This window comes from Clytia hemisphaerica, unplaced genomic scaffold (genome assembly GCF_902728285.1).
Source record: "Clytia hemisphaerica strain Z4C2 unplaced genomic scaffold, Clytia hemisphaerica genome assembly, whole genome shotgun sequence".
In the NCBI taxonomy this organism is placed as follows: domain Eukaryota; kingdom Metazoa; phylum Cnidaria; class Hydrozoa; order Leptothecata; family Clytiidae; genus Clytia; species Clytia hemisphaerica.
This window is the reverse complement of record NW_027103771.1, coordinates 720,706-746,619: the sequence shown is the minus strand read 5'-3', so window position 1 is coordinate 746,619 and position 25,914 is coordinate 720,706. Positions and strand designations below refer to the sequence as shown.

Here is a 25,914-nt window from a genome sequence, read left to right as displayed (position 1 = left end):
TTTAGGGCAGACTCCAGGCTGGACACTTAAAAAATAGTTGTCAGATTTGGCTGAAATTTGGCACACTTTTTCATTGAGTCAATATCATGGGGTGCTTTTTTTCAATGCACGATGGAGTTCGATTATTCGATTGGTTCGACAAGTTCGATTGATCGGGTCTGGCTTAATGTCATGTCTCTTTAATTGTAAGATTCCTATCATTTTATTGGTGCATTTACTAACTACACATAAAAGAAATAAAAACCTTCGCAAATACTCTAACAAACACAAAAAACATGACAGCAATACAAACAACCAGCTGACAGCATGCTGAAAACTGCCATTTCTTTAAAAACGAGCGATTTTTAAAAATGCTGTGTTACGTCTACCTGGACTTGCGGACTGGCAAAACGTTAGATTTTATCTTACCTTAGCGAGTGAGTCCATCTTTAGACTATTCGAGAATGTTATAGAAGTTTCCAAAGCACTTTCGTTTTCTAATTTTTGTTCATCACCGCCACCGCCACCACGAAAGCCTATCGTAATACTTTCGCTATGCGAAATTAATCTTGTTTTAATCCAGTCACCTGATTTACTTCTATTTTACAGGGCAGTATCTATTAGAGGATTTCGTTTTATGCTTGATAACAAAATTAATTTTTTTCTCTCTCTATTTCATCTAGACTAGTCGACAAGTTAACAAACAATTCCAATACTGTATAGCAGACATACCTATGATGAAGGGAGTGAAAATCAAGCGTTTTTAAGATTTATTAATAATAGTCGAACGTGCGCAACGCACTGGGCTCAACTTCAGTGCCTTCAAACTATTCATAGGCCCAATTGTAGAACCCCAGATATTCACCCAAGGAACAAGTGTGCAAATTTCAGCCAAATCGAACAATTTTTGAAGTCTCCAGGCTGCCCTAAAGTTTTAGCCTCGTTTTGGCGAAATCTCGTCCCCGGGCCCCAATAATCAAAATTTTTGAAAAATAAAAGAAACACGTCCTCAGATAATCACCCAAGGAACAAGTGTGCAAAATTTCAGCCAAATCCGACCATTTTTGAAGTCTCCAGGCTGCCCCAAAGTTTTAGCCTCGTTTTGACGAAAAACTCGCCCCTAGGCCCCAAAAATCAAAATTTTCAAAAAAAAAAAGTCGCTCCCAGATATTCACCCAAGGAACAATTGTGCCAAATTTCAGCCAAATCCGACCATTTTTGAAGTCTCCAGGCTGCCCCAAAGTTTTAGCCTCGTTTTGACGAAAAACTCGTCCCCAGGCCCCAAAAATCAAAATTTTTAAAAAATGAAAAAAACACCCCCAGATAATCACCCAAGGAACAAGTGTGCCAAATTTCAGCCAAATCCAAGCATTTTTGAAGTCTCCAGGCTGCCCTAAAGTTTTTGTGACAGACAGACAGACACACACACACACAGACAGACAGACACACACACACACATTGTCAGATTCTAACTCAACTGAAGTTGAGAATAATTTTTCTTTTAGTAGGGGTGTTATTCGAGGGGGGCGTTTAAAAGAATGGGGGCCTTTATTCAAAGTATGTTTTATTGTGAGGCTAGAACTATTGAGAAGTATCCCTTGGGCTCAGTACAAGAATTAGAATTATTAAAATGTCCCATGACTGTTCAAAAGAGTTCATGGGTTTTAACTTTTTGAGGATATCAAGTTGGCCTAGAATATAATGCAAAAAACATCCAGGGAGTCTAGACAGAAATGCTTGGATATCCAGGGAGTCTAGACAGAAAAGCTTGGATATCCAGGGAGTCTAGACAGAAATGCTTGGATATCCAGGGGGTCTAGAGCAGAGTAAGTAAGATATCCACCATCAGGAGATCTTTATTTTTAAGCCATACATCCAGGGGGCTGTGAAGCTCAAAAATGAATAACTTCAATACCGACAATTTCTATAAAGGCCCATCAATAAAATGTTAATACGTGAAATTGTAAAATCATTTTTATATTACAAGGTTGATATTTGACAGAAGCGCATGCATTTTGTTTTGCTGAAAAAATCAAATCAAGTGATCTGCAATTTCTGATCAAAATGAATTTACAAAAATTTGAAATTTTTAATAGGCATAATAAGCACACCCCAGGGTTTCATCAAAAGTTTTGGTTGGAACAAGAGTATGAAATTACATTTTGGAAGATATGCTTACCAAAACATTCACATAACCACATTTTGGTAGAAAATAATCTCCAAAATTGGTATACAACATCAATCTCATATCTTGATAAACATAATAGCTATGAATAAAGAAGAAACAAGTTATACTCAACATTGAACATAAGATTGAAACTACGAATCCATGAGAACAGATGAACCCTAAAAATATTGAGGCACTATCTAGGAGAAGAAGGATGGTCATTAAATTTAATTGGCACTAAAATATAAAGAAAATGCCAAAACAAGAATAAAATGCTTTAAAACCTAAAATTTGATTGGAATACCTTAAAAAAAACCTTTAAAAAGGCTGAAACTTTAGTTAGGGACATATAAATAGATTTCCAAATCCCAGCTGAAAATTCATGTGTCATGATGGATTATTTAATTAGTCTTATAATAAAAAATAAAAGAAATCAGAAAATTCTAATAAGAAAATCCTAAAAACAAAATATACTTTTCTTCAAAAATTGTGCTCTGTCACATTTTTGGGAATTACTATTTTTAAATTTAACTAAACCTGTGTATCTCATGTTATTACTTTGAAAATAAGATGAGAATTCAAAAAAAAAACCCATCAAATAAACAAGGGGTGTTAAATCTGTACAAGTCAGGGAACAATTTGAGATATATAGAGATTTTTTGAGATGCGCAGTTATGTAATTTTTGCACAGATATGTAATTTCTGCGCAGATATGTAATTGCCTTACACAGATATGTAATTATTTTGTGGAGATATGTAATTTTCGAGCTGCGTAGCAATGTAATTATTTTCTGTGCAGTTATGTAATTAGCGAACGGTTTTATGATAATATTTTTGCGAATCTCAGTCAGCATGTAAAATAACTTTTATCTTATGAAATTTAGCACGATAAGGCTTAAGTACATACCACACCCTTTACAAATGATTTTGTCCATTTAACATCCATTTAATGTCTTTTTCATAATGATTAATGATTCGGATTGAATTTTTAAATGAAATTTAGCATGGTAGGGCTTAGGTACATACCACACCGTTTGAAAATGACAACGTCCATTTCACATCCATTTAATGTCTTTTCCATGATAATTAATGATTGGGATTAAATTTCTAAATAAAACTTGGCATGGTAGGACTTAGGTATAATACCACACTACTTGAAAATGACAACGTCCATTTAACATCAATTTAACGTCTTTTCATGATAATTAATGATTGGGAATAAATTTTTAAACGAAACTTGGCATGATAGGACTTTGGTATATACCACACCCTTTGAAAATGATAACGTCCATTTAACATCCATTTATGATAGCTTCTAAGAAAGTTTTTAAATGAAACTATGATAGACCCCTGGTATGTAACTTCCATTTAGTATCCGTCCAACGTCTTTTTTATAATTTTTATTATCGCCAAGGGGGATAAATTGAGGAAAAATATGGGGATGTGAAAATCCCTTTCATTTATGATTGGGATATTGATTTTTAGTGTTTTCAATCACAAGTACCCAGTAGGGATGGGAAATTAAGATTTATTTTTACACTGGACACTACTACTACCTTAAGGGTCTAAATTTTTGCGGGGATTATATTTCGCGAATTTTGCCTTTGTTGCGAAAAATAATCCCTCGCGAAAATTAAGTTTTTTACGCTAAAAATTCTTTCAGCTAAGAAACTCTCTTGAATGAGTCTCCATTACTCGAATATCTCTATAATTTGAATAATTTTCATTCCTCGTAGCCGTTTGAGTTGTGGAGACTCTACTGTACAGACAAAATCACGTAATCAAACTAACAAAAAATCTGAAAATCTGAAAAAATTCGCCAATTCGCGAAAATTTACAGTCGAAAATAAGTCCTGCAAAAATTAAATTATTTGCGTGGGAAGCTGTCTCGCAAAAATTAGTTGCCGCGAGAATTAATTCCCTTAAGGTAGGTCAAAAAACATTGATTAGGCCCATGTTCAATGTTTTTCATTGACTGTCAGCAAGTTTTATTGACTGTCAAAATCAAATTGACAAAAAATGTTTAACACTGATCAATTAATTTTCTTGAAAATTAAAAGAATATATTGACAATTTTTTGCATTGACCGTTCATTACTTACAATGACAGCTGCCAACAAAATAATTGACAGTCTAAACAAATCATTGACTGTAAGAAAGGAAATATTGATGGTTGATGCAAAAAATTTGTTGTCGATAATTTACAATTGACAGTAAATAAAACTTGACGACAGTCGATGAAATACATTGAACATGGGCCTAGTCAATGTTTTTTGACCTAGTAGTGTAATATTTCATTTTTTCCAATGGGGATGGAATTTAAAGCGTTTTCTTCCAGCGGAGACGTGACACAGGGGTATATTGGATTGATATTATCAGGGTTCATTCTGTTGATATTGAAAATAATTTTCTGTATATTTTTTGAAAACGTGTGTAACGTGTGTTTGAAATAAAAAGTTAAACGAAAAAAAAACACAAGTGTTTCACTTTTTCATAGTGTTTTCACATTTCAAAAAAGTTATACTGTAATACTCGAAATCTCTTGTGTGAAACCTTATTTGAAAATACATCTAAATAACCTAGAAATGAATACATGTATAAACCATCGAAATTTGAAAATTCAATGCTTGTTATCATGAAAAAAGAGGTTAAATGGATTAAGTTAAATTCCATTTCAAAATTCCATCGTTATCAGTAATTATCACGAAAAAGACGTTAAATGGATGTTAAATGGACGTTGTAAAGGGTGTGGTTTGTACCAAAGCCCTACTGTGCTAAGTTTCATTTAAAAATTCAATCCCAATCATTAATTATCATAAAAAAGACGTTAAATGAATGTTAAGTGGACGTTGAATATTAAGTGGTATATAACATGTCTCCTGAGATAAACTTCACAAAAAACTATAAGTCCACAAGATGAATTTTTTTTCACATATTATAACTGAAATTCACAAAAATGTAATCATAAAACCGTTCTAATTACATAACTGCGCAGAAAATAATTACATAACTGCGCAGCTTGGAAATTACATATCTGCGCAAAATGATTACATTATCTGCGCAGAATTTACATGACTGCGCAAAATAATTACACATCTGCGCAAAAATTACATAACTGCGCAAAACACGATTCAAGTTATTGAGATCCTTCTGTATAGGAAATTTCGAAAGAGAAGGCAATTTATGAACCAAGAACTAACCTTGCATGTTGAGAACCAGCTCCTCCTGTCTTGTTTTCATGACAACAGCTTTTTTTCACTCATTTCTGAACTTTCGTATTGTGAAAGGATATGGAAACAGCTGGATGCCACCCTTCTCTTGGATCTGTCCGTAAACTCCACTAGATAGCTGCTCGCCTTGTGTCCTGTAATAAAAACATACCAAGAGGATCGTATTTCAATTATACATTGTGAAAGATTGGTCACTCTGTCAGCTACACTGAAAACACCCATTCCATTCAAGTTTAGATTAAAAAGTCCAAAGCAGATAAGCCTACATGAACCAACTAATCACATGATTTTCTTTTTTTTAAATAAAGTAAAGTGAGCTGAGTTGAATTCTGAGTATAAAAACGTCCTACGTGCTAACCGCACTTGCTCAACTTCAGTATTATTTAAATTATTTGTAGGCGCAATTGTAAACACCAAAAGGAAATTTTTGATATATCAGACCATTTTTTGATATATCAGACCATTTTTTGATATATCAGACCATTTTTTGATATATCAGACCATTTTTTGAAGTCTCCAGCCTGCCCCAAGGCTGAAAAAGTGATAATAAAATGATTGATAGGTGCTATTTTCTATTAAACCTCGAAATACTACGGTTGAAATAAAAATCTGATTTTGCATAGATTTTTGCTATTTTGATGATCATAAAAATTGAAACTCTATAAATTTTGATATAATTAATCATGCCGGCCATTCTGTAGCAATATTCAATCTTTTGAATATTTAGTTCAATTCAATCTTTTGATCCTGATATTTAGTTCAATTCAATCTTTTGATCCTGATATTTATTTCAATCCAAAACCTCATATTTGGTTCAATCCCGATATTTGGTTCAATCCAATCCTTCGTATTTTGTTCAATTCAATCTTTTTCATTCAAATTCAATCCTTCCTATTCAAATTCAATCCTCCCTATTCAAATTCAATCCTTCTTTATTCAAATTCAACCTTCTTTATTCAAATTCAATCTTCTTTATTCAAATTCTTCCGCCCAGCCGCGTACTTTATGTTTTTCTTTTTTTTCGGGGATAATAATAACTGATGAATTTTATCACTTAACATGCTACTTGCATTAGTAGCTGCCCTTTGAATTTGTCCAATATTCAATGTTGGAGGCTCTATTGTTGATTCATCAGACACCAAAATTTCACTTTCTTGTTGAAGTAACTTTGCAACTGCAGCATGTTTGTTTTTGTCTGCCATGTTGGTTTATGTTTAGACACGAACTCCGAGTCTTAAACTATTAAATCTTAAGGAGATAATAAGTACAGGCAAATTCACGCTGAAGATAAAATTCATCAGTTATTATTATCTCCAAAAAAAACAAAACATAAAGTACGCGGCTGGGCGGAAGTTTGGAGACAAACTCTTTTTGAATTCACTCGTACCCAGGAAGATTGAATGAAATTTCGAAAAGTTTGAATGAAAGAAGATTGAATTTGAATAAAAAAGATTGAATTTGAAAGATTGAATTTGAATGGAAAAGATTGAAATTGAATAAAGAAGGATTGAATTTGAATGGAAAAGACTGAATTTGAATAAAGAAGGATTGAATTTGAATAAAGATTGAATTTGAATGAAAAAGATTGAATTTGAATGAAAAAGATTGATTAAATTTGAACAGGGAGTATTGAATTTGAATATGAAGGATGAAATTTGAATATGAAGTATTGAATTTGAATATGAAGGATTGGATTGAAACAAATATCGGGATTGAAACAAATATCGGGATTGAAACAAATATCGGGATTGAAACAAATATCGGGATTGAACAAATATGAGGGATTGAATTGAACTAAATATCAGGATCAAAGATTGAATTGAACTAAAAATTCAAAAAATTAAATATTGCTACAGAATTGCCGGCATAAATAATTAATGAAATAAATTGAAATTTTGACCATCAGAATACAATTTTTTTTTTAATTTGATCATGTCATCACTTTTCAGCTGAAAAACTGAAATCCTTAAAAAATGCTGATGCCATCATGATTGTAAAGATTTTCATCAAAATAGAGCAAAATTGAGGTTTTGAATAAATTATCCAAAATTTCTAAATCATAAAACATCTGCCTTGACTGAATCTTATTCTACTTAATTATACCCTTTTTCTTTAGCCCAAAATGAGCCTACGAAAATGATTTGTAACGTTGAAAGAATTTGGACCGGAAAGAACCTGCCTTAATCACCTGGAGAGTAAGCAGATTATTGATGTGAAATAACAGTACACAAGTAATTATCTTACCATCATAAGGTACTCTTCCTTGGCATCAAAATCAATTCCATGATGTACTTGATTAATTGTACCGTCTTCAAAGCAAATTGAGTACAATCGGTTATTGCCTTCGCATGGACGATGGTCACTTTTCCCGGGGGATATCCTTTAGTTGTGCTTCCTTTAGACACAATGACTCTGAAATACTTTTTCACTTTACAGAGACTGAGGTGTCAGTTTAAAAAAGACCGCTGACGGTTCGTCAATGTTGTGCTCAATTTTCCCACTAATCTTATCCAATCGCATGCGGATTTGATATTCGTTGTCATCGACTTTGCTTCGATAATGAAAACCATAATCAAAGTGGGCAAAAACAGACGCCCCCAGACCAGGGCAACTCCCTTAATGGGCCAACCAATTATACCAAACTCGTCAGGTGGGAAGAAGCTTTCTGTCTGGTAGTCAGAGGTATTGACAAGGTATTTGATTGGAATAATATTGGTCGTCTTTAAAGAAACAGTAGATTGTTTGGCACCAACTGGTGAATCTCTATCCATGTTCGAGTCTCAAGCCTTGAAATTAAAGTTGAAAGATATGATTTAACTTGTTATTAACTATCATTTTCTTACAGAGCATTTTCAACAAAAGAAGAAAGTTCCTTTCAGCGCTGCACAAGCTTTAAACGTTACTGTCTATGAAATTGCCCTTTCTTTTATAGCATTGCCTATTAAAGTTGGATCAGATTCAGATCGAGCCAGCTCCAGCTGTTGTGGCAGAATTCTTTGAATCTTTTGTATCAGTGCAAAATCAGACAGATTAGGAGATTTTTCCCCCTTCGATTTTCTCGTTGCAAGCTAATGTGGTAACTCATGTCAGGATTAAAGCAATAGTAAAATCAAGGGTTTCAACGCTTGCTGGTTCAACCCAACTTGGGAAAAATTTTTATTTCTGTCACCATGGCTCCGCCCCTCCCCAAATAAGTGGGTGTAAATCTAAAATCAGCCTAAAAGTGGTATTTAATTTCGCGATTTTGTAATTTTGAAAAATTTAAACAGTATTAAATTTCGCGAAAATTGACCAAAAAACTCGCGAAATTAAGTACCCGCGAAAATTTGTAACACGCGAAAATATATACCAATAAGCTAAGTTAGTAATTGGTAATATTGTGCTTATAAAAAATATTGAATTTGGCCAATTTTTCTAAATAAAGACGTCTAGCAGCCAAAATTTCATGTCTAAACACAACTATTCTTCAAAATTAAGCCTTCATGAGCAAAGAGATATCTATCTCATCAAAAAATTGGGTAATTTGGCTAAGAACATCGATGTATGCTTATAAATAGTGATTTTTATAGATAAAGATGTGCTTTTTAGCCAAAAAAATTTTTTTGCAAAAATCTGCTTGAGTCACCTTTTACCAATGATGCTATCCTACTTTCAAATAAAAAAATCAGTCCCTCATAATGGGAACTGATTTTTCTATTTGGGTGTTTTTGCTGCCCTGCCTGGGACTTACGGGTGAAGGTACCCTGGACGGCAACAGATCCCCCGCAATGTTGCAATTAAGGAATTGTGACATAACCATTGATTTTTCAAAAAATTTTGGGGTGACAAAATTTTGTACGGAGCAGGGACAAAAAGTGCTTTGTTACAATTTTTCAACAAAAAGCAATCTCAAGTTTTCACTGGACAAAAGTATCATTTATCCTTCAAAATGGCAGGTGGAAACCAAAAAGTGTCTGGTGATCACCTATCACAGGCCGTTATTTGCCTTTTTGGCCAAGTCCACCCCCCCCCCGGACAAAAATAACTGAACTGAACAATAACACAAATTAAAGGTTTTGTTTTGATTGAAAGGTCTGACGATGCTGATGTAGTAAAAAACAAGTGCAACAAGATTAGAAAAAGGTTTTGAAAAAATAAAAATACTTTGAATAAAAAAATATTCCTCAAACAAAGGAACTTTTAGGGGTCACTCACATATCAATTCTTCGCACGACTAACGTCAAATTGACGCTAATTTGAAAACCCCCCCACCCCCACCATCAAAAATTATCAAAAATCGATGAAAATTTTCTCCTTAACTTTCATCGTTGTTTTGTCAGCCATCTTTAATTTCGCTACTGCTTGCTCAGGCAGTTTACATTTAAAAAATAATGGAGATAATTTCTAAACTTTTTTCAGAAAGTTGCCGGAATTAATTATCTCCATAATCATAATCAACAGAAAAGCCGCATTTCACAAAAAAAGACCGACTGTCGGCGAAATTCAAGAGCCGTGCGGACCGTCTGAACAAAAGGAACTCGAGACGTTAACATCGGGCCGTTTGTTTTGGTTAAAATTTCTGTAAAATAGCGAAGCGAACGAATATTTAGGTATGTGAAAGGAGGAAAAGAAATATGGAAAGTAACATTTGTCACTGAATAAACATATTAAAAATCGATATTTCTGGTAAAATTTCTTAGCGTCAAAGACTCTAACCCACCCACCCCTTTGTGGTCGAATTGAAGTTTGGCAAGATAATATGTGAGTTGACAAAGCAACGATTTGTAACTTTTACTGATTCTTGAGCGTAGCGTTCAAACTGAAATACAAAATTGAATGACTAATAAATAAACTGAAAATATGACAATGCGTGAAAATGACTAAGTATGAAAAATTGACTAAGTATTGAGTTCATATTGATTGATCAAGCAAAAACTAATTGAAAAAATAAGGCTTGATTGAATAATTGAAATTGAAAAAGTTTGAGTAACTAAAAACTAAAAAATGAAAAAATCCAAGATGGCCGCCAGGACCATGTGCTGACCTAAACCTAAAGTGACTTGAGGCAAAGACACACCTGGATGAAAACGAAAGGAATGAGAAGCAAAAGCAAACAAGAAAGCTTACCAGCTGCCATATGGAATCTTGCTGAAAGTGAGTGAATCAAATATGGCTATACTGAAAGCTGAGTGAACATTCAAAAGAATTCTTTGACATGTAAATCAAATTTAATGTTTGAGTAGTGACATCCTGACTTGACCAATGTCAGATGTCAACTGACTATGCTCAAAAAGTGGGTGGTCAAAAAAGTGAGGCATGACTGTGGTCTGGTGTGAAAAGTCACCAAATGTGCACCAAAAAGTGATGATGTCATCATGTCAAAATCAAAACAAATATGCTAACTTAAAATGTAAACAAAGTTACCAAACCTACGAAATATGAAAATTATAATATAAAATGAAAATTCTGAGAAAATATATTGAATTTATCTTACACTCCCCCCATGGAATGAAAATAACTGAAAAATATTTTTTTTTTTTTGAAAAAATTTTAGTTTTGAATTTCATTAATAAAGTTCATTTCATTGGATCTATTGATCACAATCAAAGTTCTAATTGAGCGTTTCGTTTCACGAAATACCTTTTCATTTGAATTTTTGTACTTAACAATTACACGTCTAACAATACCATCATTTGACATTTCCAATTCTGAAACCATACCATACTGATAAGTCGAACAAAGAACAGAATCGTTCTTTAAGAACAAAACAATATCTCCAACGTTGAGAGCGTCATCCGTTCGAAACCATTTTTGCTGATTAATCAGTTTGGGCACGTGCGAAAGTAACCAGTTCTCGAACCATGACTGAAAGATTTTACGATTGTCGTCAATGATTTTGCTTGGATTTGACTCGATTAGTAGTGGCTCAGTAGGGCTCCTTGCGTTGTTTCTACCAAGTTTGAGACGGTTTGGAGTGATGATGTCAAGGTTTTCAAGATCTGAGGTTGTGCTGCCAATGACAATTGGCATGTCGTTGATGCTATTGCTGATTGATGCAGCAACTGTCTCCCATTGCATAATTGACAGCTTGCTCTTGACGAATATCTTTTCGAGTGACAACTTGATCTCCTTGATTTTTCTTTCCACTCTTCCGTGCTCGTTGTGTCCACCAACCGGGCAAACCTTGAAGTCAACAGACTGATTGGTGTGAAGCTGATACTTGGCATCATGGAAGTCGAACTTCATGTTTTCGCAGCCACATATCAATTGACTACCAGCATCAATAAGAAGCGTTTTGGGATATCCAACGTCGCATGAGAAGCGAATGAACGATTGGACGAATGATTGGGTGCTGTAATCTTCCATGATTTTGATACTCGTTGTTGTAGTTGTGGAGCAGCAGAATACCAGAAACCAAATTTTGATGGTGGTTCTTTTATGGTGATGCGAGTAACAATCGAAGGGTCCACACAAATCCACTTGTGTGGTGTAGAAGGGTGGTGCAATGTTGAGAACGTGTTTCGAAACAGGTCCCATGACAACGTCAAGCGTCTTTTTGAGAATGTAACGACAACGTTGACATAACTTTCTGATAAGTTTGACAATTGATCGTCCTTCGAGGATGTATGCTTCTTTATTGACGTATCGAAGTGATGTTTCGACACCAGAATGATTTGCGGAAGGATGATTCCAATGAACCTCATTGATGATGGCGATTCCAACTGGTGAAAACTTTTCCAACATTGGAACGACAAATGATGTTGAAGTGAGATCCTTGATGCTTTGATTGAATCGACCAACGATGGTGGTGTCATTCATGTTGAGTACTCGTTCTGTATGGTAGATGATACCATCCTTTTCGTGGGAGATATCTTGAAACTTTTTTGAACTGGTGAAGTGTTTCAATTCTTCTGTTGATTTTTGAAGAAGTAAAGCTTGGCTTGTCTGATCTCTTCTTCTGTTGGTAGAACGTCCTTCAGACTTGAGTTGGAGTGAAATTTTATGAATCCTTTGTGAGACAATCTGAGTTGATGTATGAATTTGATCATCAGTGCTAGAATACGTACGACTTTGTTGAAACGATACTTGTTTGGATTGATGATGTAATTGCTGAATTGTAGCCTGATTTGAACCTCTTCGGCAATCTTTGATGAAGAAGTAGGTGAATAAACGACGTATGAAGTTGCAGTCGAGATGTTGTATGTTTCAAGTTGTGCCTCCTTCTCTTCAGCTGCTGTCATCTTGATTTCTGATACAGTTTTGATTGGCATTTTGTCCAGCTCTAGCGAGAGGAAAGCTGATCCATTAAACCATTCTGATTTGTTGTTGATCTCATTGATTGAAGTGCCTCGTCTTGTGCCGATATCTGCAAGCATATCTTCACCTTTGATGTGGTACCAATCATTTCGGTTGGTGAATCTGAGGATCTCAATGACACGGCTACGAACATATTGCTTCAGTGATTTGGTTTCATTGCTGATCCAGTAGAGTGTGATTTGACTGTCAGTCAGCTTTGTTGATGATTGGTGCCATTTTTTGAAGGATCTTCTAACAATTTCACTTGTGTGTGCATTGAGTAGGGCTGCAAGCAGTTCAGCACGTGGTTGAGAGGTTCCTTCTGGTACCAATTTGGAACGAGAGAAGACCAATTGACTTGAGTATGAACCACATCGCCTTTTGAAACGAGCGTAGATAGATACACATATCAAAGATTTGCTAGCATCAGCGAAGTCAACAGTGGTGAGATCGAGGTTTGTTGCATCTTCCGGGACGATGGTTCTGTTGAATCTGAGTGAGTTGAGCTCTTCCATCATCTCAAAGTTACTAATCCAAAGTGGATGAAGGTCGTCTGGGATTTGATCATCCCAATCCAGCTTTCTTGTGACGAGTTGGTGTAAGTCAAGCTTCAGTGATGCAGTGATTGGACAGAGTAATCCGAGTAGATCAAAGACTTCACCGGTGCGTGATACACAATGCCTTCGGGTGAGCTTGTCTGGAATCTGATTGAGACGTAATGTTGATTTCTTACCCCTCTTCTTGGCTGAGAAATTCATTGGAGGAATATGGATGGATAGCTGATCTTCCTTGGGCCACCATTTCATACCAGCCACAAAGACTGAGCTGCCATCGTCACTCATTGATGTTGGTGGGTCTTCACCTGAAATGACAACTCCTTTGAGCATGAAGCCTCCTCCGTTGCTGATTGTTTCCAATTCCTGTGTACGCTGAATGGCGAGTTTCTTGGACGACTCACCGCTGACACAATCATCCACATACATATCATTGTGGACAATTTCAGCAGCTTCTGGAAACTGGTTGGATGATAATTTTGCGACTTCTCGGAGTGCATATTCCGCTTGGTTGCCGCTTGATCGTACTCCATATATTAAGGTCTTGATTACCTTTTGTTTTGGACGTTCGTCAAAAGATAAATTTTCTTGCCATAAGTAGCGTTGATATTGCCAGTGGCTAACATCCAATCGAATCGTGTTATACATTTTGCGAACATCTGTCGTGAATGCGGAAGCATGGATCCTCCAGCGAAGAGCAATGTCTTGTAATCGGTTCAAACTGTTGATGCCCTTTGCTAAGATGTCATTCAGTGAATTGCCAGTTGGAGTTGGACTTGATGCGTCAAACACAACTCGACAAGGAGTGCTGACAGAGTTTGGTTTCCATACTGCTCTCCAAGGTATGAAGTGATGAAGTTGAGTTGACAATGATTGTTGGACTGATTCTGGGAGATTTTCGACATAATCTACATACCCAAGGTCTTGCATCTTCTTTTCGGATAGAGTGATGTCTTGTTTGTCGGTTAAGTTTTCTGCCTTGTTTAGCTTTCGAAGTTGTTGATAGTAAATTTTGAGCGCTTTGTCTTCGTTTGACGATAGCTTGATTGATGGCTCGTGGATGAACGGCAGTTTGGCGGTAACAACTTTTGATTCTGTATTGATAGTGATGGATTTCTTGATAAGATCTTGCTCCACTTCCTCTTTGATGCTGATGTCTTCGATATGGCTCTTACATGCCTTGCAGTCACGACATGTGACACATCTGTAAGTAATTTCTGATCCAACGTTCTCTGAAGCTTCAAAGTTCTTCATTGAGTTGATATGGAAGCATGACGTATCAAAGGCGACCAATGATTGGTAACTGAGATTTGATTTGAATGTCGAGGTGTTGAATTGCCCAAAATGTTGTTTGTGACTTTCAGCAAATGACTGATGTGGTCCCCCAATGATGCCGAGACTACCGTCAGCACCCTTGAAGACGGATTCAAAGATTGATAGACCATTTGCCAGTCTGAAGATGATGTGTGGGTGAAATTTAAAATACTCCATACCTATCATCATGTCAACATCACCTCCAACTGATTTTGGAAGTCTGGGTAGGTATGATGGATTTTCATGGAATGCTTGACGAATTGTTGATTCCGCTTCGCCAAGTTGATACGTAGGGAACGTTTGTGTCAGTTTGTCGAGACAAACTCCTGTCATTGTTGCGAGCTGACCATTTGCAAGTGGGATGTTGACTGTGTAGACGCCATGGTTGGACGATGTTGTTGCTCCTCCGATACCACTGATCTGAAAGCTTCCATCACCAACCTTGGTTGCATGTTGTCCAAGTCTTTCGACAGCATCTTTCGTGATTACAAAATCGCTGCAGCCATTGTCGAAGAAGATGGTAAAGGTTTGATTGTTGACAGTGATTTGTTGAAGTAGATAAATACCAACCACGCTTGGCTGCTCGGCGCCATTGGCTGTGAAGAATGATAGTTGAATGTCACGTGAGAAGCTTTGTAGTGAAGGATTCCGGTTAATGAATCTGGATTTGAACTTGTTGAGAAGCTCTTCGTTTTCTTGTGTTGCTTTGTGCTCCTCACATACAAGCACATGGTGTTTCACGGTATATTGCTGATGAGATGGATGTTTGCATATGAAGTCATGTTGGCATTGACCGTTCTTATGCTTCAAGTCTTGACGTTTTGCCCCTGGTAGGAGGCATTGGTGACAAAGTCCTTTCTTCCAAAGTGTTGATAACCGTTCAGCTGGAGTTTTGTCTGTGAAATCTTTACAAGCAAAGTATTGGATCACCATGGAACCTCCTGGCCCCTTGGTTGGCACGTGTTGGTCTTTACAATTGCCATCACAGAAGTAGCATTTTGATTGAGATGATCCAGTTGATGGTCCAGTTGATGGTCCAGTTGATGGTCCAGTTGATGGTCCAGTTGATGGTGGAGGATTTGGTGATGGTGTGTGATATCCTCCACTCCCTCGTGGAAGAGATGGTTTCTTTGGTGGCTTGTCCTCTTGAAGATTGACCAATGCGCGTTGCTGTTGGACTTTGACCTCCTTTTCAAGGAAGTCGATGAGATGACTCCATTGTTGTTTTTCATTCAGGTCGAGGTCGCAGACTGAGGAAAACCATCGTGTGCATCTTGCGTCACCGAGTAGAGCGTAGATGTTGTTCAAGCCATCACCAAAATAGAGGTTGTTTTCTATATCGTGAGTCTTGGCCAAGCTGACCAAGTCCTTGATGGTGTTGATAAGTTGAGTGATGAACGACATAATCTTTGTTGGATCCTTAGATTTGGAGACAGAGTCGAGGCTTTTAAGTTCCTTGAGTTTCTTGGTGAGTAGAACCTTTGTGTTGCCGTACGCGTGAATGAGTCGTTTCCAAATTAAGTTGATGTCTGTCATACCCTTGACCAGCGACAGTGCAGGTTCGGATAGGTAATTGTTGATAAGAAGATCTGCAAGTAGAAGTTTTGGAGTGTTGCGCAAGTTGATCTTCTCAAAGTCTGATCTGAAGCTAAATGTCTGTGTTGGAATCGTAACCAGAGAATTTTTGCAAGTCGATTCCGAGTTTGGCTTCGTCGAAAGATTTGAATTTCATTACTTCTCTCGATTCGATTGCTGATTTGATTTTTGAAGCTATTGAAGACTTCTTGGCTTTTACACTCTTGTAAGATACACCAATATTTGCAATTAATTTTGAAAGTTCGATGTTCATAACAGGAAATTTAATGAGTCTCTCATACCTGTCAGCAATGGTGGATAACTTTTTGTCGAAGATCGGTAATTCAGTTTTACATTGCAAAAGTTCTGAGTCATCAAATTTGGTGATGTCAATATCAAGAGACAATTTTAGTTCACTAATATGATCTACAATATCATTTGCGGAGAACATCATTGCTTCTAGTTCGTTTTTAAAATTGGTTGATTCAACAACAGTGTTTGAGAGTGTGGCGTTGGCCTCGTCGATGTGACTTTTCGCTGCTACAATGAAGTCTTTGATGAGATCGAATACATTTTGGATACTCGGCTGAATTGATTTATACTCGTCGGGAGCTAATTTCGAGAAAGTTTTGACATTCGCACGGAGTCCCTTTCGTAGCTCTTTCAGTTCAGTAAGGATACTTTCAGTGTCTTTGATTGAAGCATTATGGATTGAGTGTTCATCAATCAAGTCAGTTACCTCATCCAAACAAAGTTCAATATCAGATTGTAGTATGTATACTTGATTGAGTTGAAGTTTGATGTCTCTCATGGCAGACGGTGGTGTCTCCATCAATGGTTTGATCCGTCTAGATGGAGTTGATGGGTCCGCTGCCAGTGGTTGTTCCTTGGGGAGGTCTTTAGTCTCATCAGGAGTTGCAGACGCTTGAGACGCAGAATCAGGAGATTCATCCTCTTGAGATGCGTTTAAATCGGTTGTAGTAAGTAATTGTTGGTCGGTTTCGACTGAATGAGGTGTAGATAATCTATCTCTGTCTGGAGGTTGCTCCATCTTGATAGTTTGGTCTGATGTACTTTGTGACTGACTGGACATGTTATCATCAAGTGGTGGTGGTACCTTTCGACCGTCTGATCCGTAAATCGCAAAGTCGAATCGCTGGATATTGCGTCTTGGGCGGTCTGTCATGGAACGTCAGTGATACATGCGGTGAACAGAAGTCGGTTTGAATATGATATCTGTTTGAATGTGGTCGAATTGAAGTTTGGCAAGATAATATGTGAGTTGACAAAGCAACGATTTGTAACTTTTACTGATTCTTGAGCGTAGCGTTCAAACTGAAATACAAAATTGAATGACTAATAAATAAACTGAAAATATGACAATGCGTGAAAATGACTAAGTATGAAAAATTGACTAAGTATTGAGTTCATATTGATTGATCAAGCAAAAACTAATTGAAAAAATAAGGCTTGATTGAATAATTGAAATTGAAAAAGTTTGAGTAACTAAAAACTAAAAAATGAAAAAATCCAAGATGGCCGCCAGGACCATGTGCTGACCTAAACCTAAAGTGACTTGAGGCAAAGACACACCTGGATGAAAACGAAAGGAATGAGAAGCAAAAGCAAACAAGAAAGCTGGCCATATGGAATCTTGCTGAAAGTGAGTGAATCAAATATGGCTATACTGAAAGCTGAGTGAACATTCAAAAGAATTCTTTGACATGTAAATCAAATTTAATGTTTGAGTAGTGACATCCTGACTTGACCAATGTCAGATGTCAACTGACTATGCTCAAAAAGTGGGTGGTCAAAAAAGTGAGGCATGACTGTGGTCTGGTGTGAAAAGTCACCAAATGTGCACCAAAAAGTGATGATGTCATCATGTCAAAATCAAAACAAATATGCTAACTTAAAATGTAAACAAAGTTACCAAACCTACGAAATATGAAAATTATAATATAAAATGAAAATTCTGAGAAAATATATTGAATTTATCTTACACCCTTCGCGTCAATTTGACGTTAGTCGTGGGAAGAATCGATATGTGAGTGACCCCTTACTGATACTCTTTCAAATGTTTTTATGTTTAAAATAAATAGAATCTTTTTAACTTATAAATATTCAATTATAAATTTGCTCGAAATCAACTTTGGTATTTTTTTGTTTACACCAGACGGTACTAATCGATAAGTTCGATTATCAAAGTAATCGATAATGATCGAATTAATCGATAATGATCAAAGTAATCGATAATGATTGAAGAAATCCATAATGATCGAAGTAATCAAACAACCACTAATCGCTTAACAATCAAATGTTGAGTACAAAAATTTCAAAAAAAATTGTGAGTATATGATCACTTTCTTAGCTAGCAACTCCAGAAGATTTTTCAAATTTTAATTTTTTTTTCAAAACCTATCCCATCTTGTAGCAGTCAGGACCTCATTTCACTTTATCGATATTACGCAAACGGCAGTGTGCGCTAAATAATCTTGGTTTCGCTTTCGATTTCAAGCAAAGGTCTTAGCAATCAGGGCGCGCGTACATAGCAACGGGGCTGGGTAGAAAAATCTAAACATAGAATTAAAAAAAAAATAGCGATCATCGTATAGAGCACTAAAAAATACCCCCTTTCTATGTTTAGTTTGTTCTACCTTGGATTATAACTGAAAATATCTTCAAAAAAACCTTCGTCCGCTATCAGCCGCGCAGTAATCTTTGCCCGCTTCAATTCTTAGATAATGAATAAGAGAGGTGCGCTTAGCTAAGCCGTGCTCGCGGGCGATAAATTTATGTTTACTTATCTTGTATATTTTAGTGGTATTTATCCAATGAAAAGGATGTTGACAAAATACGCACGGCGCTGACAAAATATGCACGGCATTGATTATGACATCATTAAATATGTCAATGTCGATTCAACGCCCGTTAAAGAAAATAATTCGTAGATAGTTCTTTTTATCTTGAAATTTAGTAATACGAGCAAAAAAAGATCAAATTTAATATTTGTTTCCTATCTAGATTATATTAGCGTTAGAATACGGTAAATTTTCACGAAAAATATTTCGCGATGGCGGTACGCCCAATCGCGCCCACGGGAAAGTTCCAATTTTTAATTATCGGGAAATCGGGGAAGCCGGTTCACCACGTGGATAAAAAACGTACGGAATGAAACCTGATAGAAGGTTTTCAACCAGATTTATTCAGATAAAGCTATAAGAGGTTCATTACTTGTGGATTTTAAAACCTACATAAGCAAAAACGAAAGTTGTTGTGAAGGAAGAGTAAACGCAAGACAGAAGGTTTGGTTGTGTTGATCAGGTATGTTTTTATTCTATCCGAACTAATGTTAAAAAAGACCAAAGAGGTCCTGACTGTCTTGTAGAGCTTTGAAAAAGAAAGAAAATGAGGGGTCATAGGCCTCCGGAGGATAAGTGGTTGTAAAGATATTCAAATTTTAGTGTTAAAAATGTCAAAAAAAGGTTAGGAAAATAGCTTGGAAAATTCGAAAAATGTGTCAAAAAAGAAAAAAAAGAAATTTTCCAGTCATGCTTCTTCAATTTTGCATATCTCTTTTTCTAGTGTAGCTAGATACCTGAAATTTGGAGGGAGAATTCTTTGATGGTGTTAGAATATTATTATATAAAAATATTTAGTATATTTATCAAAATAACGAAAGATATATATTTTTTTGAAAAAGAAGACATTGCATTGTTTTATTTTTGTTTTTGAAGAAAAATAGCTTGGAAAAGGTTGAAATGAGTCAAAAAAGGTGGTAGGACCCATTTTCAAGGGGCCTCTGGAAATGGAGGAACAAAAACTTATGAGTAAAGAATAAGTTTTTTTGAAAGGAGAAACCCAAAATGAAAAGAAAATCCATTTCGGCAGAAATAAAAACTTTTTTTTGGGACATTCCCATGCAAAAGAAGCAAAAAAGTGAAAAAAACTACATGAAAATGAAAGAACTAAAATTAGCGATTGTGATTTTTGAATTCCTCACCCTTTTTCTGATAAACATACAAAGTTTCAGCCTTCAAATACATTTTCCTCCGTTTCCAGACACATTTGTTCATTGATAGTTGCAATTTTTTTTCTCCCGTCGGCAAACAATTTTCAAAATGTTGCAAAACGTTCGGCATTTTACCAATTTGCCGTCAAGCCCGTGTCCACAGTGTGATATACCGCTGGAAAGCTAAGATCACGGGCTTTCATTTAGTAAAAACCGGAACACTTTAGCATACATAGAAAAAAAGTTCGAAGGGTTCAAAGTTCACGGAAAAATGAAACATTTGGTTTGACGTCAACGAAAGTTGCATGACTTCTGGAGTCGCTATCTTAGCAACGCTTTGAAGACTCGATAACCGTTCAAGTACTTTGATTGTTATTGATTACTTTCGATAACTTTGACAACTTCGCTAACCAATTGATTACTTCGATAACCAATTACTAAGATATATCTTTTAGAAAAACCAAAAAAAAACTGACCTAAAACCAAAGCACAAAAAAAAGCCCCGCATAAGATTAACCCCTTATTTCAGTGAGACTGGAACATCGATTTTTGAGGATTACGATTTTACCAGCTTTTTAGCTATTTTTGCCTCGCTAACCCAAATATCGCAACCTCTTTATCTTAAAGGATGATCGAAATTAGAGTTTTTCAGCGTTCCGAAAAAAACGCAAAGCAGAAATTTTTTCATCTTCACAGGATCGATTGTCAACAACAAAATACATCTTTTGGTCTTTGGGTTTGTTTCTGACGTTTTTCCTTCAAAGAATATCGATGACTTTCAAAATAACGAAAGATATATATTTTTTTGAAAAAGAAGACATTGCATTGTTTTATTTTTGTTTTTGAAGAAAAATAGCTTGGAAAAGGTTGAAATGAGTCAAAAAAGGTGGTAGGACCCATTTTCAAGGGGCCTCTGGAAATGGAGGAACAAAAACTTATGAGTAAAGAATAAGTTTTTTTGAAAGGAGAAACCCAAAATGAAAAGAAAATCCATTTCGGCAGAAATAAAAACTTTTTTTTGGGACATTCCCATGCAAAAGAAGCAAAAAAGTGAAAAAAACTACATGAAAATGAAAGAACTAAAATTAGCGATTGTGATTTTTGAATTCCTCACCCTTTTTCTGATAAACATACAAAGTTTCAGCCTTCAAATACATTTTCCTCCGTTTCCAGACACATTTGTTCATTGATAGTTGCAATTTTTTTTCTCCCGTCGGCAAACAATTTTCAAAATGTTGCAAAACGTTCGGCATTTTACCAATTTGCCGTCAAGCCCGTGTCCACAGTGTGATATACCGCTGGAAAGCTAAGATCACGGGCTTTCATTTAGTAAAAACTGGAACACTTTAGCATACATAGAAAAAAAGTTCGAAGGGTTCAAAGTTCACGGAAAAATGAAACATTTGGTTTGACGTCAACGAAAGTTGCATGACTTCTGGAGTCGCTATCTTAGCAACGCTTTGAAGACTCGATAACCGTTCAAGTACTTTGATTGTTATTGATTACTTTCGATAACTTTGACAACTTCGCTAACCAATTGATTACTTCGATAACCAATTACTAAGATATATCTTTTAGAAAAACCAAAAAAAAACTGACCTAAAACCAAAGCACAAAAAAAAGCCCCGCATAAGATTAACCCCTTATTTCAGTGAGACTGGAACATCGATTTTTGAGGATTACGATTTTACCAGCTTTTTAGCTATTTTTGCCTCGCTAACCCAAATATCGCAACCTCTTTATCTTAAAGGATGATCGAAATTAGAGTTTTTCAGCGTTCCGAAAAAAACGCAAAGCAGAAATTTTTTCATCTTCACAGGATCGATTGTCAACAACAAAATACATCTTTTGGTCTTTGGGTTTGTTTCTGACGTTTTTCCTTCAAAGAATATCGATGACTTTCCTTTTCCCCTTGAGCGCGCGAGAAAAAAATGATTAGCTCGCATTCTCGCGCGGGCGAATAAAGATGAGGCGGCAATTTTGCACTGAGGGTGCTACTTAGTTTCCGCCCTATTTTGCGCCCACCATAGAATGGTCCAAATACGGGGGTATTCCAAATGATAAATGATGTCGTTCTGTAAGTGTTTTATTTTCTGATAGATACAAATAGTATATTGAATACTATTAACTTATTTATTTAAATATTTTTGTGCCCAAATTTAAATATCTGGTTAAATAAAAAGCAAATGACAGCAGTTCTGTTTTTCCCTCAACCCCCGGGAAAAGTTTTTTTGCCGACTTAGCTATTTTACAAATTTCGGAAAAGAACTCCCATAGGAATTCCGATTCATAACCCGATTGGTTCATTTCAGAACGGCTTCAAAAAAGTCATAATGGCAGATAATTTTAAAAGTTTCTCTGAGTAAATGTGTGTAATTTATTGATGTCGATGGCTTGTTGATTCTTTAAAGAAAAAAGATAACAGGTATAGCTTTTTCTAATCCTGGAATATCGAGGTTCCAGCTACACTGTATTTCCCAGTGATTTTCCCCGCCATTTTGTGTGCCTTTGGCCCTGGGTTTCCTCAAGTAACTCATATCGCGTATTCTGATTGGTAGGAGAAAACGAAAGTGGAAGAATCTTCCAAAACGGGCAGAAAAAAATACAGTAAGTTCTTCCCTTTCGGGAAGGTTCTTCCCATTTCGGTAGAATCTTCCCGATCGAGTTAGTGGCACAGGCTGTCAAAATGTCATATTATTTCTGTATTTCAGGGTAAAAATGGGCAATCACGAAATAACAAAAACCAAAAATTTGTTTCAAATTGTAGTACCTACTAAAATTGGAGTGATGATCTCTTGATGATCTTCCAGCCAGCAGGCTCACACGTGCACACGACATAAGTTGCACACGTGCGAAAACGCCATCTTGATCTTGTGAAAATGATGTTGCCCGTTCAGAAAAATCTAGAAAGTGAAAGTGCTTTAAAGCAGTCGATTTTACAGACCGGAATAGAAAAAACACAGTTTACGGGGGGGGGGATTTTTGTCTATTGCTCATTCCGACATTTTATATTTTCCGGGGGTTTTGTTGTTTTAAATATTTCCCGTTTTCCAAAAGGGATATATTTGTTAAAATGGGCTTTCTCCAGTGTCAAAACGCCTTCCGTACGCCCTGACTGACGCCCGTTTTAGCGCCTAAAGAAAGTATACTTTATAAGAATCAAATCAATATCTCTCTTGATTGAAGGCAATATGCCTTTCGGTAATTAGTTCTTACAAAGTAAACAAAGTATGGCGAAAAAGATGAGCATATTTATTTTTATTATAAGCATCTACTTTATAAGAATCAAATCAATAACTCTTGATTGAAGGCAATATATCTTTCGGTAATTAGTTATTAGAAAGTAAACAAAGTATGGCGAAAATAAAGATGAGCATATTTTTTTTTATTATACGCATCTACCTTATAAGAATCAAATCAATAACTCTTGATTGAAGGCAATATATCTTTCGGTAATTAGTTATCAGAAAGTAAACAAAGGATGGATAAAAAGATGAGCATATTTATTTTTATTATAAGTATCTACTTTATAAGAATCAAATCAATAACTCTTGATTGAAGGCAATATATCTTTCGGAAATTAGTTATTAGAAAGTAAACAAAGGAAGGCAAAAAAGATGAGCATATTTATTTCTATTATAAGCATTTTCTTTATAAGAATCAAATCAATAAGCTCTTGATTGAAGGCAATATGCCTTTCGGTAATTAGTTCTTACAAAGTAAACAAAGGATGGCGAAAAAGATGAGCATATTTATCTTTATTATAAGCATTTTCTTTATAAGAATCAAATCAATAACTCTTGATTGAAGGCAATATATCTTTTGTTAATTAGTTCTTACAAAGTAAACAAAGTATGGCGAAAAAGATGAGTCTACTTTATAAGAATCACATAAATTTCAGAATTTTTGGCGTTTTCACTGTGATAAGAACATCAAGGTGATCAGTTTATTATTGGTAGATAGTTTTTCAAATTGTTCTCTTATTTTCCTTCACAAAAATTTTTTGTTGTTGCTAGATATCTTTGAATTTGTACCCAATTGAACACTTGAACTAATTTAGGACATATTTTAGGAATATTTTGCGGAAACAATAGTTTTTCGCTAAAATTAAAATTATAAGAACTATATTCAAGATGACAACTTTCCTGTCAGTTTAAATGATAAATTTTGAAGGTGCTGGCTTGATATTTTCACAGTGTTATCTTGATGTACTTTTTCATTGATTTCTAAACAGATTTCACTGAAATATTGCGAAGGCATTTCAAGGCACCTCATTAATTTTTGAGTTCTTTCAGCCCAGCCATTTTGTGCTTGTTTCAATTTCTTATTGTTGATCTTTCCTGCACAATGATTTTGTAATGCAAATGTATTATCAAGGGCATATCATTAATGTCTAAAACACACTGAGAAGTAGGTATTAACGACAAACCAATAAAATTTACCATTGAAGATGCTACATTACTGATTTCTTGATCAACAAATAGTCATCAAATACGACAGAGATGGAATAACAGAAATTCAGAAGTTGTCATTCCAGCCGCGGCTTTCTTATACTATGGTGATAACATGTGAGCGATAACTTCTCTTTTTGAGATTTGAGCGACCGTCTATCCCATGTCATCTCAAAAGTAAGGTTGAAACCAAGCTTTCTTCCTCCAACTTAAATTTTATCGATAAAACGAATTTAAAATCTACACATGCGTAATTTTGCTTACTTAGGGATATTTCGATAGGAAGCTCTGCGGGGCATTCTTAGCGACAACTACTTGCTAGTATATGTCAATAATGACCTTCATTTTTAAGGAAATATTTAGTCGCAATTTTGCGATTCTTGTTTCTGATTAGAAACCCTTTCATTTGGTGGGTTCGAACCCCGGTCATCGGGTCGATATTAAGGGTAAGTTAAAACACTTTAAAATAGTCAGAAAACATAGTAAATAGGTTAGAAAAGTCACCAGGGGGTCAGAAAAAAGCCTCAGAGAAGATAGGCAGAAATAAAAAGTCGATGTCGAACGAGCAATATACAAGAGTTCTTTCATTTTCTAAATCCCAGTTCTGATAAAAATCAATTTTGGCTAAAAATCATGACGTCATCATATTTCAAATGAACTTTTTCGCGTATTATAACCTTATAATGAACATAATGAGTGCATTATCAATATCATCGAATCCTGATATCATAAAGCAGTTTTCCCAAAACTTTTCAAAAAAGGCAAAAATTTAATTTATTGCGATTTCTGAAATCTACATCCTAACACACTTCTTTTGACAGATAAATGATAATGCCTAAGGCTCCCAGTTTTTTTATGCCAAACTTGTAGTATTTTTGAACATGCCACTACAATCATGGTCGAAATATATTGAGAATTCTGGTTATTTTAACGTTTTAATTTAATTTTGGGCTATATCTCTTTAATTTAATCGAATATTTCGATTTGGGATGTGTTGGCAGACTTCCAGGCTATATTATAAGCCTTATTGGACTTCAAAGTCCTAAGTCTAGCGTTAAAACTCAGAGTTAAAATTCTACCCTTCGAACCTACTTTAGAGCACTTACAAATCGATTGTGATTTCAAAACTTTCTGGGGGATTTCCCTTTTTTCTCAAATTTTTATGAACTTGATTGTAAGTTATACGAGGGGCGAGTTATACGTGTTATAGCATGGATAATGTTAGTTGCTCGAATTCGGTTTCAAACCCCACCCCCAAAAAGAAAAAGCTCGGAAAGGATGCCATTTCCGTTCTGGTGTTTTGTGATTCAATTTAGAATTTCTGTCAAATTATGTACTTCATTTAATGACGTCAAAGA

General features: G+C 35.6%; 1 protein-coding gene and 1 long non-coding RNA gene across 3 annotated transcripts in view; one reads left to right on the top strand and one right to left on the bottom strand.

Annotated features, from left to right (window-relative positions):
- Positions 1-25,914, top strand: part of LOC136806051 (membrane protein FAM174-like) — a 420,508-nt gene that overhangs the window by 51,158 nt on the left and 343,436 nt on the right. The window lies entirely within an intron of this gene.
- LOC136806045 (uncharacterized) lies at positions 1,936-23,016 on the bottom strand. 2 transcript variants are annotated; one of them, XR_010846509.1, is made up of 4 exons: positions 22,876-23,016; positions 7,620-8,161; positions 5,346-5,509; positions 1,936-2,246 (listed from the first exon to the last, which is right to left on the bottom strand). It is a non-coding gene; the product is annotated as an uncharacterized lncRNA (long non-coding RNA). The 2 variants fall into 2 exon arrangements; XR_010846510.1 differs by having other exon boundaries at positions 22,880-23,016.